This window comes from Pinus tabuliformis, chromosome X, assembly GCF_031772625.1.
Source record: "Pinus tabuliformis cultivar Carrire ecotype Pingquan chromosome X, CPIR1, whole genome shotgun sequence".
In the NCBI taxonomy this organism is placed as follows: domain Eukaryota; kingdom Viridiplantae; phylum Streptophyta; class Pinopsida; order Pinales; family Pinaceae; genus Pinus; species Pinus tabuliformis.
The window spans coordinates 1,221,759,182-1,221,776,161 of record NC_142308.1 but is presented as its reverse complement, the minus strand read 5'-3'; the positions used below and the strand labels follow the sequence as shown (position 1 = coordinate 1,221,776,161).

The 16,980-nt window shown below is 38.8% G+C and overlaps 1 protein-coding gene across 6 annotated transcripts in view; it reads right to left on the bottom strand.

Annotated features, from left to right (window-relative positions):
• The window catches only part of LOC149144371 (uncharacterized), a 177,327-nt gene extending 162,201 nt beyond the window's left edge, over nt 1-15,126 (bottom strand). For all 6 annotated transcript variants that reach the window (XR_016265238.1, XR_016265239.1, XR_016265240.1 and 3 more), the window contains exon 1: nt 15,061-15,126. The gene's annotated coding sequence lies outside the window, so the exon portion shown is untranslated. The remainder of the gene's footprint in view (nt 1-15,060) is intronic.
• Between the last annotated feature and the right edge of the window lie 1,854 nt (nt 15,127-16,980).

The window sequence follows — 16,980 nt, the reverse complement described above, 5'->3', positions numbered from 1 at the left end:
GCTTATTCTTCATTGGGAGACCCATGAGACTAATACTTGTGCCCTATAGCCAATTTGGAGCACCACATGATGATTTTCATAGAGATTAAGGGCCCAACCCCTTGTCTACCATTCATGGAGCCCCCTGTCACATCATGGCACCTTGAGGACTCAATGAAGCCCTCCAATGGCCCTTCTACACCATGATTTCATCATTTCAGCTCACTTTGGATGGCTTATTCATCACTTTATTGCTACTTAGTGGGTTGGTCACAATGATTTATTTTTGGTACATTATTTTATAATTGCTAGGAGCTCATTAGGCTAAATTGAATTAGGAGAGACTCATATAAATAAAGATGAGTCTCATTTGTGAGAACTCATCATCATCATTTGGATTCTTCCATTGTAAAAGAAATTGCATTTTTTCTTTAGAGACTATTTGAGATTCTGAGATGCATTTTGACATTTGAGGCTGAAATTTTCGATCTTCTATGGAGCTACCTCATGATTTGTGGATGGATATATATCATGTTGTCATCTTGTAAGTGTTTGTTGTCGAATATTTTCTTCGAATTATGTCTAATGTATGGAATTGTTGCAAATGGGTTAATGATATTATGCCCTAATTGTTGAAAATCATTTTTGGAAAGCTTCTTTGTTGGCAATTGCATATGTTACTCATTGTATGGCAAATGACAAATGTTCCTAGGGGATGAAATTTTGTTTTTCTTCCATAAAACTCCATAAATTTTGAGTGGGTAAATGTTCAAGGTTGGTAACTAGGGCATCAATCTTTAGCCTCCTTAAAGACGATTTTGGCCAATTTTAAATCATATAAGACTCCATAGCCCAAAGGACTAGGCACTAGTCCAAGAAGTTTGGTGATCAACTCTTCTCTTCTCCATATTTTCTCCTCCTAAAATTCAGTCCCCTAAAAGTACGGCGTAAATCTAGGGCTTGCAGCGAAATTTGGGAGGTGATTTTTCGAGAATCCGAGGGTCCACACATCAAGCTTAGGTTCTAGGCTACCTATGCTCCAAATTTGGGTTCATCCATAAAATCTCTTTCCCTAGGTGCCACTCCAAGAGAGAAAACCTAGGTCTTTCTATCTCACCTTGGGGACTTCTTTGAGGGTTGTATGAGCTTAGTATTCATTGGAATAAAGCATAAGAAGCCCTTTCTCCTCCCTTGCCTTGACCTAGCAAGTACCTTGGAAATATTTTTTCCCACGCTTATTCATAAACCCTAGGTCTAGTGCAAGCCTTCCTTAGGTCTTTCAAAGAGAGTGAAGAACCTTTTAAAAGTGTTAAGTCATCACATAGAGCTCCTTTGAGAGGTCCTAATTCATCCCCTATAGTTTCGACCTTAGGAATATATATTACCACTGCATATCTCAAACCCTAGGTCTTGATCTTCTTTCCCCCAGGTCTTTCTTGGAAAGCGTGTTAGCATCTTTGAAGCATTAAGCCTTTATTGTGTCTCTCCTTGAATGGGCTTTGCGAAATCACTAAGTCACTAGTTATTGACATATCAATTCCAAGTGACTTCCTACCTACTAGGACTCCTCCCATCGGTGAAAGTCTGTAAAGAGTAAGGGAAAATGACTGAGGTGACAGTGGATCATTGTCCCATTGTTGTCACTTAGTCTAGTAGTTGTCCCTTAGGTTTCCACTCCTATGGCCCTGCTAGATTGTGTGATAATAAGTCGAATTGCTTATAAGGAGGACAAAGGCACGGAATTAACAATGTTTTGTGCACAAAGGTTTGTGACAAGATAGAGCTCACAGGTTGTGAGAGAGCCTTGTTCGTGGAGAGAACAGAGAGCTTATGTCCTACGTAATAGGAAATCACAAGTGCACTGTGATTTAGGAGCGGATCAAGGGTTAGCAGGACAAGTCTAAGATAGATCACCATGAAAATATCTTTGTTCTCAAGAGACAGATTGCTTTGTATTTGATCTATTTGCTCAATGAATAAATACCACATCAACGAGAGGGTTTTCCTAGTTGGGTTTCCCAAGAAAATTTTGTCTTTTGTGTGATTGTGTTCTTTATCTCTGTATTTTATTATGTTGCTTATCTATTGTTGAGAAATTTTGTGTCTTGGTGAAAAAAAATTAGTTTCAAATTGTTCGTCATAGCAGTTGCGGAATTTTCAAGGAAATTCAACATGAACCTTTGGTTTGAAGACAGATTGGATGGTGCCTCTACCTTGGGAGTTTGTAAGATGGCAGCAACGAGCCTAAGACATATTAGATGGTGCCCTGAATTTCTTAGCATGCAAGATGAAGGTAACACTCTTACTAAAAGTGAATGATCTTTCAAAGATGTTTTTACTCCACCTATAAATATGCAAGACTTCGTAGCTCACAACAAAAAGGATGTGATGGTCAGCTGCATGATCTTAGATGTCATAAAGGACCATATGATCCCTCATGTATCTGAGAAAAAGATGGTGAAGTAGATGTTCGATAACCCGATTAGTCTTTTCCTATGTCACAAGGTTTGACAAACTTCAACCTTGAATTTCGAAATTTGGCAAATCTAAAAAAATAGAGGTTCACTAAACCTCCTCGAACTTCATGGTCATTGATCAAGTCCACAACTTAAGTTCGTAATTATCCTTATAGTTTCCAATTCCATAATAACATTTTTTATGTATATTAATGTTGATTTCCTAATATTTTATGTTATATTTCATTTTAACATTAATATATATATAGATATAGACAAACCTAATGCCAAACTTAGAAGTCAAAGGCAAGCAAGAAGGGTGGTGATGAAAACCTATCTCTATTTAGTCATTCAAATAAGAGTAGAGGTAAAGGACCCAACAGGTGTGAGAAAAGTGTGAGGAGTCAACCTCACAATCGAGGAAGGACTTGACTAAAATCAAATGTTTTCATTGTCATAGACACAGTCATTATGCATCATAGTGTCCAAAGAAGAAGGTTAAAGAGAAGCAATAGCAGAAGTAGATATCGTTCCTTACAGAAACTCAAATGAATGAGTTTGCTACCAAGTTCAACAAGGATTTCTCGATGATATCTTGCCTTTCTACTAGTGCAATTCAAAGAGATGAGTGGCATGTGAATAGTGGAACATCTCAACATATGACATCAGCTCGGTAGTTGTTTTCTAAGATGAAGAAACAGGAATCAAGAGTATGGGTTGAGCTTGGTGATGACACCAAGTGTCCAGTAGCAAGAGTTGGTACTATTCCCTTCCAGTATGACTCAAGAAATTATTTAGATTTTCAAAATGTCTTGTTTGTTCCATGTCTCATGAAGAATTTACTTTCAGTTTCAGTCATGGCGGATAAGGGCTTTGCAATTGAGTTCTAGACAAGGTAATATGTATAGGTTGCAAGATGAACATGTTCGAGCTTTGGTTCATAACAATGACAACTTGTAAGAGTTGTGGCAGAAGAGGATGGGACACCTACTGTTGGAGAATGTAACTAGTTTCGGTCTTCATAATTTGTACCATTATGTATTTTATGTAAAAAGCAAAAAGAAAAGAAAAAGAAAAATTATTAGTATTTCTTTCTAGATAAGCATGTTCTTCGTACTTCTAGGTTTTTAGTCAAAGTCCTATTTTGGACATATTGCAAAAGAAAAAGAAAAAGAAATTTTAAATGTAAATTTTGGGGCAAAAACCCCTCTAGATGCCAACTCAGCCTTGCCCCAATGGACATGTCTATTCACACCCCTCTAATTTATATAAATAGAGGGTAGATGGAGCTCATTTGAACACACACACTTGAATGGGTTTGATCATAAATATCACAGAAAAGGGAAAAGAAGAAGTGGAGGATGAAGTCTGGAAGAAAGGATTTCTTCTTGAAGCTAGGGTTTGAGGAAAATCTGCCTTGGTTTGCCTCTTGTTGTTGATCTCTTGTTGATGAATCTGCTGGAAGAAAGGAAGGTTTGGCTTGGCATCTAGAGGCAGAAATTTTTGTGGTTATGGGCCTTGGATTTCTCATTTGATTTGATTCTATAAGAAGATATTTTTTTGGGTTTTCTCCTCGAGGAGTTTTGCCCTGGCTTGGAGCCTATATCTTGTGTTCTATTGTCTTCATGTGATCTTCATGTTTTATGGTAATTGCTTGATGAAAAAAGAAAACATAATAACAATAATGATGACAGAGTCACAAGTAATTATCATGTAATGGAAATCTACGTTAATATTGAAAAACCCCCTAATTTCCAACACCTACCCCACAAGGAGTTTCTTATTCCAAAAAAGTTAGTCACAGGTCTTCTAGAATTCAGTATTGAGCAACATGGTGTGTGTGGAAGGTGCATGCTTATCAAGCATGCTAAGGTTGATTTCCTAAGTAGCAAGCATAGGTTTAAGGAGATTCTAGACCTAGTACATTCAAATGTTTGTGGACCAATGTCATTAGTGTCAATAACAAGAAGTGTGTATTATGTTTCCTTTATTAATGATTTCTCTCACAAGACTTGGATCTACTTAAAGACTAATGATGAGGTCTATATCAAGTTTCAAGAGTTTAAAGTTTTAATTAAAAACAAGACAAGAAAGAAGATCAAACTCTTGAGACTAAACAATGGGAGAGAGTATACCACTAAGGATTTCAAATTTTCAAGGGATTTGGCAAGGAGGGAAGAACCAAGAGGGAGATGATAGTTCCATACAACCCATCGCAGAATGGGGTTACAGAGAAAAAGAATCGATCCATCATATGGGTTACTAAGGCACTGATACATGACTAAGAATTGCCAAAGCTTCTTTAGGCAAAGGTATGCAACACAACAATCTACATCTAGAACCAGGGTCCTCACGAGATCTTGGAGTACAAACCACCAAAGGAGGGATTCACTCGTGTGAAACCAGAGGTGAGTCATTTATGTGTATTTGTTTGTCTAGTTTATATCCATGTAACAATAGAGATGAGGACCAAGTTGGGGTTTATTTGTGGGTTACCGTGAGACTTCGAAGGCTTACAAGTTCTATATTCCAAAGCAAGGGAAGATAGTGGTAAATTGGGATGTAAAGTTTGAGGAAGACTTTGCAACCAAGAAGTCCCATGAGTCTATTCCAATGATAGAGGATGACGAGTAGGAAGCTCTAAAGGTAGAGCCTAGGTTATCATTGATTTTCAAGGTAGTATAGTAGCCTTCAAGTAAAGAGAGGGATAAAGGAGAGCCCCTTCTACTTCTATCAATAGGCCACGATGATTCATTAAAACATTGAGGGATGCTCAGGCGCATATTGAGACTCCTAGGAGCACTTTCAAACAAAGCAAAGCTACAAAGGAGTTTCCAAACTTTATGGCATTGATGAGCAGCATTCTATATTATCAGCATTCCAATTTTCAAGAGGCACCAAACCAGTTGGTATGGTGGGATGCCATGGTGGAGAAGTACACCTCCAACATGAAGAATTTCGATTGATGTTTGGGAAATAATGCTAATATTGGAGGGGAAGTCAACTGTAAATTCTAGGAGGTGCTACAAGATCAAGCATGTTGTAGATGGTAGCATTGAGAAGTTCAAACTGAGGTTTGTGGTGAGAGGGTTCTAACTTCTAGAGAGAGGGAGTGGATTATGACGAGACATTTGCTCTAGCCACAAGGTACACTTCTATTAAAATTGTCCTATCCTTAGTTTCATTTATGGGATGCATGATATATTAGATGGATGTGAAGACAACTTTCCTTAATGGCATCATAGAGGAAGAAATATACATAGAGCAGCGTTGAGACTTTGAGGTAAATGGAAAGCAGTCACATGTGTGTGAAGTTAAGAAAGCCTTCTCTGTACTCAATCAAGCACCAAGAGAAGCTAGATGTATGTTTTGCAATGAACACCTTGAGACAATTCATGGTGGAGCCAAGGCAAGAGCATTGGGCAGCATCAGCGTCAACCTCTACATGAGAGTCGCTGGATCACTCCCTGCCTCTCTCTGCTGATGATTCTCCAGCTGAGAAAATCTCTCTCTCTCTCTGGATGCTATCTTTGCCCCTCAATCAGAATTTCCTCCTAAAAACTTCTCACTTCAGAAATTCGATCTCTGATCTCTCGATGTGTTTTCCAAATGACCCTCAAGCTTGCTTAAATATTCAACGGCCCAGATTAAAAGCTAATCAATGGCTAAAATCATTTTAACTTGATCCTCGTCTTCTTCTAGAAGTTACACCCACAATTAGATTAATACCCATTAATATTTTTAATTTCCTAAGTATACACTTAGGGGCCCATTAAAAAATATTAATTATTTTTATAAAATTGTTTTTGGGTGGAATTTCCCAAAACGCTTTCTGGGTTCTTTGGAATACGTGTGTCCAAACCTCCCTGCAAAATTTGAGGCCTAGAGCACATCTGATGCTACCCCAAATCAACACTCCCTCTTAGCAAGGAATGTGCTCTTAAATACGTTGTTGCATACTGCTTTGACGTTGAAGCATCGTCCTCTGCGTTGCTCATGTCTGACATGATGACCACCAACTATTGTGTTGCTGCTACAAATATACTACTATTAACACTGCCATTGTCAACACAGCATTCATACTATAGCTCCCTCTCAAGTGTTGCATCTATGTTGTTGCTAGCACTGCCATTGCACGGAAAGTTGTTGCTGCTACTTCATCAACGACGGAAAAACATCCAAAATTATTGAACTAACTGTGCTCAGTATGATACCATGTGAATGTTGGAGCCTGAGTGTTGCTAATCTTTGCGCTAACCCTCTCAATCTACTACGTTGTTGTATGCCATCTGCACTGCTGCCAACTTTGCTCTACGTTGTTTAGTCTCTGGCCCACCTAGCCACTGCAATTGTCTCTCCGACACTCCTCAGCACCATCTGACACTAGCCCATCTTGCTACTTCTGATCTGGGCTCCCATAGCAAGGAATTGATCTGAGAAGTGGGTTCCTCAAGTATCCTGCCCATCTGCAGTCCTTTCGAACTACATCTCTAGATCACCCCGCCTCCCTCCTAGAGATGTGGCTGCCATCTCTACCAAAAAAATGTCGAATTTCTCCCTCTCTCCTTTGCGTAGCACTGGACTGGCCTACGCACTCCCTTCTGGAACTTGTAGATCTGCCCCTCTCCACTGTTGCTCAGCTAGTGAGAATTCAAACTCCTTGGTTGGAAGTCCTCTAAGGAAGAATTCCCTCACTGTACTTCTCTTTTTCTTCTGACGTCTTTCTACCCACAAAATGACCTGTAGAAAAATTGTGTCCCACCAGCTCTTCCTCACGCTAAGGCTCAGTGTTGCTCCCTCTACCACGGCAAATTTTCAATCTAGAAGCCCTTCCTCTTTGTCGACTCACTCAAAGAGAGACTGCGTCGAAAATTCAGCCCTCCTAGCTTGGACTAGGCAAACCCCTCTGGGGATTCGAACTACTGCCTCCTGCAGCTTTTCAATCTCCCTCTTCTGCTCAGTGTTGGGTTCTCTCATACTGCTCTTCTTGTTCCACCTGAAGCTCTGATACCATGCGAAAATTCCTAAGCCGGAACTCCTACTGCAACAATTGATGATATTTCTACTATTTGTTAAATTCCTTCAAAAAAATTACTTGCAGTTTCCTATGGCAAATATCGAAATACATACACTGCAACCTTCACTTAATTAAATATTATGCAGAAACAAGAGACTGAGCAAGAAAGAAAATACAACACAATAACACCGTTATTTTTGGATAAATGTCCCCGAAAAAACCCAATACGAGAAAATCAATGCAGCAAATCTGAGGGTTTTATTATTATGCAGTAGAAAATTCTGAATACATCTCTGAATATCTCAAGGGTTATTCAGTTACACAAAGAGAAATACTAGCAGAAAAATTTGTGAGATTACCTCACACAATCACTGAGAAAAATCTCGGCTAATCCGGACGCTGGATGAGGTACCTCTGGTAGGACCTGCGCAGTCCTCATGCAGCCCCTGCATCAACACCTCTAGGCACTGCGTCACCCAGCCAGCTAATCGATTTGTTGCACGGAGTCACTCCTCTCAGCGTCCCGGTCTCACAACCCAGAACCGACTCTGCTACAAAATTTCAGACTTTCTCTCACCCTTTGCGTTGCCTCTCCGCGGCCTTGCGTCAGCGTCTACGTGAGAGTTGTTGGATCACTCTCTGCCTCTCTCTGCTGATGATTCTCCGACTGAGAAAATCTCTCTCTCTAGAAGTTATCTTTGCCCCTCAACTGCAAGAAATCTACTCAATCAGAATTTCCTCCTGAGAACTTCTCACTTCAGAAATTCGATCTCTTGATCTCTCGTTGTGTTTTCCAAATGACCCTCAAGCTTCCTTAAAAAATCTTCCCGTTGACATTCAACGGCCCAGATTAAAAGCTAATCAATGGCTAAGATCATTTTAGCTTGATCCTCGTCTTCTTCTAGAAGTTACACCCACAATTAGATTAATACCCACTAATATTTTTAATTTCCTAAGTTTACACTTAGGGGCCCATTAAAAAATATTAATTATTTTAATAAAATTGTTTTTGGGTGGAATTTCCCAAAACGCTTTCTGGGTTCTTTGGAATACACGTGTCCAAACCTCCCTGCAAAATTTGAGGCTTAGAACACATCCGATGCTACCCCAAATCAACACTCCCTCTTAGCAAGGAATGTGCTCTTAAATACGTTGTTGCATACTGCTCTAACTCTGAAGCATCGTCCTCTGTGTTGCTCATGTCTAACATGATGTCCACCAACTATTGCGTTGCTGCTGCAACTGAACTACTACTAACATTGCCACTGTCAACACAACATTCGTACTACAACTCCCTCTCAAGTGTTGCATCTATGTTGTTGCTAGCACTGCCACTGCATAGCAAGTTGTTGCTACTACTCCATCAGCGATGGAAAAACATCCAAAATTACTGAACTAACTGTGCTCAGCATGATACCATGTGAATGCTGGACCCTGAGTGTTGCTAGTCTCTGCGCTGACCCTCTAAATCTATTGCGTTGCTGCTAACCTCTGCTCTGTGCCATCTGCACTGCTGCCAACTCTGCTCTACATTGTTCAGTCTCTGGCCCACCTAGCCACTGCAATTCACTCTTCGACACTCCTCAGCACCATCTGACACTAGTACATCCTACTACTTCTGATTTGGGCTCCCATAGCAAGGAATTGATCTGAGAAGTGGGTTCCTCAAGTATCCTGCCCATCTGCAATCCTTTCAAACTACATCTCTAGATCACCCAGCCTCCCTCCTAGAGATGTGGCTGCCATCTCTACCAAAAAAAATGTCGAATTGTTCCCTCTCTCCTTTGCATAGCACTGGACTAGCCTACGCACTCCCTTCTGGAACTTGTAAATCTGCACCTCTCCACTGTTGCTCAGCTAGTGAGAATTCAGACTCCTTGGCTGGAAGTCCTCTAAGGAAGAATTCACTCACTATGCTTCTCTTTTTCTTCTGACGTCTTTCTGCTCAGCAAAACGACCTGCAGAAAAATTGTGTCTCACCAGCTCTTCCTCACGCTAAGGCTCAACGTTGCTCCCTCTGCCACGGCAAATTTTCGATCTAGAAGCCCTTCCTCTCTGTCGATTCACTCAGAGAGAGACTGCCTCGAAAATTTAGCCCTCCTAGCTTGGACTGGGCAAACCCCTTTGGGGATTCGAACTGCTGCCTCCTGTAGCTTTTCGATCTCCCTCTTCGGTTCAACGTTGGGTTATCTGGTACTGCTCTTCTTGTTCCACCTGCAGCTCTGATACCATGCGAAAATTCCTAAACCGGAATTCCTACTGCAGCAACTGATGATATTTCTCCTATTTCTTAAATTCCTTCAAACAAATTACTTGTAGTTTCCTATGGAAAATATCGAAATATATACACTGCAACCTTCACTTAATTAAATATTATACAGAAACAAGAGACTGAGCAAGAAAGAAAATACAACACAATAACACCGGTATTTTTGGATAAATGTCCACGGAAAAAACCCAATACGGTAAAATTAGTGCAACAGATCTAAGGGTTTTATTATTATGCAACAGAAAATTCTGAATGCATCTCTGAATACCTCAAGGGTTATTCAGTTACACAAAGAGAAACACTGGCAGAAAGAATTGTGAGATTACCTCACACAATCACTGAGAAAAATCTTTGTTGATTTGGATGTTGGATGAGGTGCCTCTGGTAGGACCTGCGCAGTCCTCACGTAGTCCCTGCGTCAACCCCTCTAGGCACTGCATCACCCAGCCAGCTAATCGATTTGTTGCCCGGAGTCACTCCTCTCAGCCTCCCAATCTCACAACCCAAAACTGACTCTGCTGCAAAATTTCAGACTTTCTCTCACCCTCTACGCTGCTTCTCTGTGGCCTTGCGTCAGCCTCTACGTGAGAGTTGTTGGATCACTCTCTGCCTCTCTCTGTTGATGATTCTCCGGCTGAGAAAATCTCTCTCTCTCTAGAATCTATCTTGCCCCTCAACTGCAAGAAATCTACTCAATCAGAATTTCCTCCTGAGAACTTCTCACTTCAGAAACTCGATCTCTTGATCTCTCATTGTGTTTTCCAAATGACCCTCAAGCTTCCTTAAAAAATCTTCTTGTTGACATTCAATGGCCCAATTTAAAAGCTAATCAATGGCTAAGGTCATTTTAGCTTGATCCTCATCTTCTTCTAGAAGTTACACCCACAATTAGATTAATACCCATTAATATTTTTTATTTCCTAAGTTTACACTTAGTGGCCCATTAAAAAATATTAATTATTTTAATAAAATTGTTTTTGGGTGGAATTCCCCAAAACGCTTTTTGGGTTCTTTGGAATACATGTGTCCAAACCTCCCTGCAAAATTTGAGGCCTATAGCACATCCGATACTACCCCAAATCTAAGTTGCACGATACGGGGAAACAAGTATGAGTTTCCGAAATGGATATGGGTACGAAACGTGACCCCCCCTCAAATTTTGGAAACGGAGAAAACACGATATATATATATATATAAGGACATTCAAGAAATATGTACAATCATAAAGCATACATGATACATTATAATTTATTACATTATGATTAAATTGTCCAATGTTAATGCATAAACTATAAGCCTCTAAATTTAGATCACATCCTCTCATGAATGATCACATAATGAAAATAGCAATATCTAAAATCAGCAACGAGAAATTTCTAATTCCTTGTCTTGTGCTTGATTGGGAGTCTCCTCCTGCATAGTCAAACGACCTTAGTGCTCTTGATTAAATACAAGTTCCATACCCTAGTAGCCTAGGTGGTCTTGATTATTGGGAGTCTCCACTGCATAGGGGGCTTGGTTCTCTTGATTAAATACAAATTCCATACCCTAGTACATGACAAAATCCAATAGAAACATCGCAATCCCCCAAATCCTGAAATCCTGAAAAACAGATAAGTCCGTTGGATTTTGAGTGAGATCTAAAATTCTACTTTCTCCATATGAAATTCAATGAGGAGAAACCACTCTCAAACATCCTGATTCATTTCATGGTAATGTTAAAAATTTAAATAAAAGGATGAAAATGAAAGATAAAGGAGAATGTCACATTTAAGTAAAAGCGACATTCTTCTTTATCTTTCATTTTCATCCTTTTACTTTAAGAATTTAACATTACCATGAACTACATATCAACATTAGGGCCATCGGCTTGAACATTAAGATGCCCCACTCAAAACAAATTGTTTCCAATATTCAATAGCTCCCTCTATCACTCCTGAATTGGTAGGGAGTGAAAATAAAAAAATAAAACTGAAAAAGTCACTTTATCACTGAAATGTGGTTGTACGACCTGGAAACGCATTTCAGGTCGTACTGGGCCACATTTCCCCCACGTGAAACGTGCCAGTACGACCTGAAACACATTTCCAGGCCGTACCAAACGCGTTTCCATTTCTTTTCTACCCAGAAACACCTTCAAAACCAGTGTTTCCGTCAACATAGCCCCAAATGAACATCCATTTGGCTTCACAAGTTACTTGCAAGATTGTTTGATTAGGAGTTGAAGCATACAATCATTTTCTGTGATAATCATAGTATCAGACTTTTTGAGAATCCATTGTCCCAGGACAGGTCCAAGGCTCAAGCATATAGAGATTAGATATCACTTCATTCAAGGCAAGGCTCAGAAAGTAGCAGTGAAGCTCCAGCATATTCCCACAAAATAGCAAGTAGTTGATATTTTGACCAAGCCCTTGGCAAAAGTGAAGTATGAGGCATTCAGCGATAAACTTGGATTGGTGCAGAATTCCTTCCTCATCAATAGGGACTGTTGAGAATTATAGTTCGAACAGGAACTTCTGCACATGTTCAGTGTGAATATGCAAGAAATAGTTTGAGATATTTTCAATAAATATTTTTGAAAAGTAATTCTATTTTGTAATTCAATTTAGTAAAAAGGTGAAAGTATTATATCTAGCATTTGAATCTATAATTGTATCTCACGCATGACTTAGACTAGAGTAATCTCGAAAATAGATTCTCCACTAAAAGTATAAAGACAGGGCAAAGTAGAGGCTTTGAAAACACATAAGCAGTTAAGCAGGTTGAGCAACTGAGAATGGAAGAGAGTGCAAACAACCAGCAAAGAGGCACTTCCATGCAGTGCACAGTTCTGTATAGTGCTATGGACAATACTATACAGATCCATGCAGCCATATGGCTGTAAAGCAGAGAATTATTGTTTCTGTTTTTTTTTCGTAGTTGTACCTCTCAAGCAGCCTGTAGAAGCTCAAGTTCAAGGTGATTTTGTTGACCATGCAGTACTGTTTTTTCAGCAGTGTGGAGAAATTTTCATGTAAGTTTTTCAAAGGAATTAAACGCTGATTTGAAAGAGTAATTACCTATGTGTGAGAAATGAATTTTTATGCTTCCACTATTTAAATTCTAGTTATTGTGCGACTGATGCTATGGTCTGAAATTTAATTTTGGCATTATTTAAATTCAGCAATCTACTTGTTTGATTGATATCATAATGATATTAGTCGCTTAGAGCTTGAGATTTTCAAATTGGGCTTATTATAGTATTGGTTAGGCATTGAAATTTGGTAGAAGAAAGATAGGGATAAAATAAGAATCAGAGTTGATTAAAATGTTCAAGGTTGAAACTTGCAATCCCAATTGGACACTGAGGTTGGATTAAAAATTTCAACATGTAAGTTGGAAGCTGTAAACGGAATCACACATTGCCAACTTGTAGGAAGTTTTATTTATCTTAAAATAACTATACCAGATATAAATTCAGAAGTTGGTATGTTCTCAACATTTTTTACTTGTCCAAGGATGGTGCATTGGAATGCGGCAAAAAGAGTGTTCAGATGTAGCATAGGTACTTTGTATTTTGGAGTTGCACTAAAAATATATATATATTTCAGGTTGAACAAATTTTTGGATGTAAATTGGGCAGGATAAATTTGTGGCCAAATATCAGCATCGTGTTATGCTTTCAAGTTTTAACCTTGGAAGTGGTGTAAATTCATAGGTAAGTAAAACAGAAGCCTCTGTTGCATATTCATCAGCATAAGCAAAACATAGAGCAATGGTTCGAGCAACTTGTGAAACAGTTTGGCTCCCTAACATACCCAGTGTTTAAAGTTACAGCAGGTGCAGCTCTCTTGTCATGTGACAATCAAAGTGCCATAAAAATGACGAGGAATCAAGTGCTTCACTCAAAAACCAAAAACACAGCAGAGCATCATCACTACATCAAGGACCAAGTACCAAATAGATAAATGGACCCAATATTTTTGCAAATCATGAAATCAAATAGTAGACATGTTTACTTAAGGTACTCGGAAAAGAAAAGTTTCAGAAATTTAGAAACTTGTTGAGAATCACTGAAAACAAAATAAACATTAAGGGGGGTGTTAAACAAACTGATGCGAGGTTTATTTTAAAAGACTTGGGTCCTAGGAGGTTATTAGTATTAAGTTATAAAGGTGTTAACGTAATAAAGTGTAATGTTAGCATAATGACAAAGTTAGTGATGTGTTAGGAAAAAGATGTAATAAAGTTAGTATGAACTGACAAAGACATGACACATTGCTAATGGAAAAAATGGAACGAAGTTTTTCTTTTATATGCATATATTTACCACATGTCCTTTAATTAAATGAAGTATATTATCATTCCATTTTACCTTCTATATGGATATATATTTACCACGTGTCCTTAAATTGCATGATGTATATTATCAAATCTATCCATATCCCTTGGCTTATGTGTGTGTTTGAATATCTTTAACAGCCAAGGATACAGTTATTATCACTTTTCTTTATTATAAGTGCAAGTAATAATAGCTAATAGATACGCCAAGTTGGTGGAACCAAAGTTTTTTGAGCCAGAACCAAGGTTGACTTTTACCAAGTGGAAGTTTTGTTGTTGGACATATTCTATCCCCTCACACATAGTACCCAGTATGAAGGGAGAATTACCAATTACGCAGGTCTAGGAAGGCTACATTTACCACTAAGACTCTACACACAGATATATGGGTGAAGTTAGGTTGATAGTGTTGGGAGACGGATCTGTAACAAAAACCACTGCTCACTGAACGCTTAAGGCCTACATTTCTTTCCTCAACCAAAAAATTGCTCGACAGGATTGGAGAAGGAGCAAATATGGGGTAGTTTGCAAGGATGATAGAAGACATTGCCAGGGAATGTTCCTTACATAGTTCTTTCTGACACAGGGAAGAAAATCATAATATTACAAATATGCATATAAGAGACTGAATAAAGACACAACACAAACCATTCACAGTCACTTTGAAAAAAATATTCCCCACATCTAAACTCTGAAATTGGAATAAGATGGAATCAGCACTTTGAATTTTCAACTATGCAATATAAATGATATCACTATACAGGAACCAGATCTTCGATATATTGAAATGCACCCTGGTCCCTAACCATGTAATATTGATGATATCTATACAGAGTACTGATTTATCTATTGGTCAAATTATATTTAAAGGGATGCAATATAAACTATTCTACCTACCATGTTTGTATGAAATGTAATAGTTTAGAAGCTGCATAGTTGGCTGGAGACTACACCAATATTCAAAAATTATATAGAGAACAGGGATGGAAAAGTTCCAGTAGAGGAAGAAAATTTACTTGTAACGTTTGTATGCCAAGCCTTTGAATGCTACCCGGGCTTCAGCTGCTTCAAGATAAACAGCCTGTAGAAAGCACAGTAGGATACATTAATTGGCATCAAGAAATGAACAAAATGGAAAGTCAAAATTTCTGCCGGGATGTCCATTCTCTACCCAAATAGCACCAAAACTTTCTTTCAAGATCTGTCTAGTGCGACATAAAATTCATCATGACAGCCCATGGGAAAGCACATCAAGGTAGCTGACAAATCAAATGCAGACTCCTGAACTCATGGTACAAAAGTTTGACATGTGTATCATATACTTGAGTCTTTAACAAAAGGGAAGGATTACTGCAGGAGGCAAAAAACTAAAGCTATCAAAGAGCAGCAGGCTAGTCTTTCTCTTCTATTCCTTCCCAAAAGAAAGACAGAATATCCTGAATTCCCCTAGTCTTGCACTTTGTTTTGCTCCCCCCACTATTATTAACGACAAGTTGGTCCCCAACTCTGCATTGTCAAATATCTAATGCAGGATCTCTCTTCTTGGTCTTGGCCTTCCTTAGGGGGAAGAGACCACTCCTTTCCTTTCCACTGATGAGCTGAGCTAACACCGAGAAAGTGTTATAGATAATATCTCCCTTTCTTTATAATGGAAAGACGATGCTCAAGAATATAAGAGAGTCAACACCCTTAAAGAAAGAAAGAAATGCATAATTATAGAGAAAATGCTAGTGGTGTGAAGAGAAAACATTCAAAAGGATAGAAGAGATAAATAAAAGCTGCAGCAAGGCTGATAATATAATGCACACAAGCTATCTTGATTCTTAACTTTTAAGTATTATTACTACATTAGAAATTTAAACAGAATTCAATATACAGTTCCTTAAAAATTATACCAGACAAGTACGGAGAGCATATTTCAATTCCAATCCAGGGCATCAAAATAATAAGCCGTTTTAGAGTTAAAACTCTACCTAATATGTCTTCCACACAAACCCAAGTGTCTAGGCATGTGGAAGTCGACTAATTGACCCTTAACGTCAGCAATTACTTTAACTATTAAGTAACTGACTTTTATAAGATAAAGTGAGTTAATCTAAAGAAATGCTAAGGTTATTTGCACTAGTGAATTAGACGAATCTCAACCACTGATCTCAAGTGATGTTAAGATCTAATCTCAACAGTCAATCACTTTGAAGATTAGGGTTGTAGGTTCGGTTAATAACTCAAACTATAAAAGAAAGGATTGGATAAGTGAAAAGACACATATTGAGCACAATCAGTGAAGGTGAGATCTGAGTGATTGGGGGAAAAGACGCATGTTGAGCACAATCGGTGAAAGTGAGATCTCAGTGATTGGGTGAAGGAGGACTTTCATCCAAGTGTGCAAGATTTGAGAAAGAGTGCAAGGGCGTTAAAGAGTGCAACTAGGGCTAATTCCCCATCCTAGTAGCCCCTCCTTTGATGGCTCTTTTCACATTTGGATTCCCCTTGATGGCATCTCCCCTCACCTGGAAAATTAGAATTTTTGCACACCTACAAATGCCTCAAAATCAAGTCAGCCCCAAGCTGCCCCTCTTCAAGTCGGCCCTATGTTGATTAGACATGTCCTTTGACCCCACGTTGACCCATATAAATATGACTTCATTTCACCCAATGTTTTAAAAACCGGAAACGGTGACCGGACCGGTCCACCTAATGAACCGGGTTTCAAACCGGAACCAGTCGAACCGGGATTGGTTAGGTCTAAACAAACCGGTCTTTAAAAATACATTAAATAATTATTTTTTAATGAAAAAAACTATTTTTAAGATTTAAAACCATGATTCCAATCCAATAGAAACAAAATATGCAAGGTTTGCTCATCTATATACCATGTAAAGGTGAATACAATGTTGCGGGGGAGCACCCCCCACCCCCTCGATTCCGTGCCCAAT